Genomic DNA, 2623 nt, shown 5'->3' on the forward strand with positions numbered 1-2623 from the left:
GTATATCAGCGGCAGCGGTTATTATGTTCTGCGGCCAGCTGATAAAGCAAATTACAGTGGTGGCTCAGTAAGTCGTACACTTGGAGCATTATGTGCTCCAACATCCCCCCCCCCCCCTTGAAAGCAGCGCTTTCAATAAGCTGCGAAATAGAATAAATACGCAAATTTTATTGTTTAACTTCGACGGGCAGTTTACTCAGCCTAGTTATCGCCCGTTTCTGAACTCCACTTGTTGTCTTAACGACTGCAACTCGTACAGCACCATCATTGCCTGGAATTGTCTCCACGACTCGTCCCAATGGCCATCTTAACGGCGGTACATTGTCTTCCTTGATCAACACCAGATCGTTGAGTTGAATGTTATTGCGTGGTGTACTCCACTTCACCCGTTGCTGAAGCTCCTTGATGTATTCCGCTTGCCATCGTTCCCAAAAATTTTGTTGAATTGCCTGTACAATTTGAAACCGTTTAAGTAGACAACCCTTTGATATTGTTGGTTCGGTGATTGCAGTCAGGGGCCTGCCTACTAAAAAATGGGCTGGGGTCAATGCACGAAGATCATCTGGGTTGGTTGATAGCGGAGTTAGAGGTCGGCTATTTATTATAGCTTCTGCTTGACAGCAAACTGTATGCAACTCGTCGAAGTTGAGTAGATGTGAACCGACTGCTCTGCGGAGGTAATATTTGGCGCGTTTGACGGCACTTTCCCATAGACCGCCGAAATGGGGAGACCTGGGTGGGATAAATTTCCACTCTATACCTTCTTCCGCAAGTTTCTCCTGAATTGCTGTAATGTGCTGCTCTGAGATGAATGCTGACAACATTTCGCGTAGTTCGCGATTTGCGCCAACGAAGTTTGTTGCATTGTCAGAAAAAATTGTTTTGCACCTTCCTCGTCTCGCGATGAAGCGTTTGAGCGCGGCAATGAATGACATCGTGGTAAGATCTGGAACCAGTTCAAATGCACCGCTTTGGTTGTGAAGCAGATGAATAAACTTATGTACACCTTCAATGGTCCCCTGTTTCGAATTCGTTGCGTAATTGAGAATGGGCCACAGTAGTCAACGCCCGAGATTTCGAACGGAAATGTTGGTTGCACACGCTCTTGAGGAAGGGCGCCCATTAGCTGGTACTCTAGCCGTGGCTTGTTACGGAAGCACAGCACGCATCGATGCACCACTTGTCTTATTAGACTCCTTGCGTTTACGACCCAAAATCTGTCACGAATAATACTTAACAATGTTTGGCAGCCAGCATGTAAGTGGCGACGATGGAGTGTGTCAACAAGCGTGCGAACGAACGGATGTGTCTTCGGCAAGAGAATGGGGTGTTTTGCTTCGAACGGCAATGACGAGTTGTTAAGTCTCCCACCGACTCTTATGACTCTATTGTGAAGAAATGGAGAAAGTTGATTAAAATGTGAAAGACGACTTACACCACCGCTTTCCAATTCCTTATATTCCTTTGCAAAGGCTGTTCTCTGAATATATTCGCATATCAACAAAAGAGACGAATCTAACTCGCTGGCGGAAATGGGACCAGCATTAAACGGTATATGACGCAATGACGAAATAAAGCGATTGATATACGCAAAAATACGTAAAAGTTTATTATAACTCCTTACATATTTGTGCTCGGCAATGATGTCCGGTTGAGGTGATATCGTCAAAGATATGCCGTGGTTTCGTTGCTCTGGAATCACATCGTGGATGTGTATTGGATTGTTGGGCCACTGGCTGCTGTCTCTGACTAGGAATTCAGGACCGTGGAACCAAAGGCTGTTGGCGGCAATGTCCTTTACAGTTGCTCCTCGTGACACCAAGTCAGCAGGATTTTCTTCCGACGGAACGTGATGCCAAGTGAAGTCACCAGTTAATTGCTGAATTTTCGCTACTCTGTTTGATACGAAGGTGGTCCAGTGATACGCTTCGCGCTGTATCCATGATAGGGTGATGGTCGAATCGGACCAACAATGCACGTTTCTTGGCGTTACCTTGTACGCAAATATTGAAATGACTGAATGTAGTAACTCTGCGAGCAAGGTGGCTGCACACAATTCCAACCTTGGCAAAGTGATTTCCTTTGTAGGCGCTACTCGCGATTTTGCGCACACAAGTGTTGAGCATGGGCCACTGATTGATTGATTCACGGCATATATGCAAGCACCGTAGGCCTTGATGCTTGCATCTGCGAACGCGTGAATGACAGTGTCTGCATCGTAGACGAAAAATCTTGGCGTCTGAATGCCATCGATGAACGATAACTGATGGCAAATACCCTTCCATTCAGTGTGAATTGATTGGGGAACTGCTTCATCCTACGCAAGACGCAGCTTCCACAGCTGCTGCATAAGTATTTTGCATTTTACCATGACGGGATTGAGCAAGCCAAGCGGATCGAAAAAGCTGGCCACCTGTGATAGTATTGTTCTCTTGGTAACCTTTGATGATTGATGACCTGGCGGTGTGTATGAGAACATGAAGCAGTCCGTCGTTGGAGACCATTTGAGACCTAGAGCCTTGACATAAGCCTTGTCGTCAACACTTACAATTTGCTCCCGATCTTCTGCTGCTACGTCGGCTATGATGTCATCTGAGTTGGATGCGAACTTTCGAAGGGGAAA

General features: G+C 46.2%; 1 protein-coding gene across 1 annotated transcript in view; it reads left to right on the forward strand.

The window, feature by feature from the left end:
• The window catches only part of LOC118739764, a 7176-nt gene that overhangs the window by 3220 nt on the left and 1333 nt on the right, over positions 1 to 2623 (forward strand). The window lies entirely within an intron of this gene.

Source organism: Rhagoletis pomonella, unplaced genomic scaffold (genome assembly GCF_013731165.1).
Source record: "Rhagoletis pomonella isolate Grant_MI unplaced genomic scaffold, Rhpom_1.0 Rhpom_scaffold_00005, whole genome shotgun sequence".
NCBI lineage: Eukaryota > Metazoa > Arthropoda > Insecta > Diptera > Tephritidae > Rhagoletis > Rhagoletis pomonella.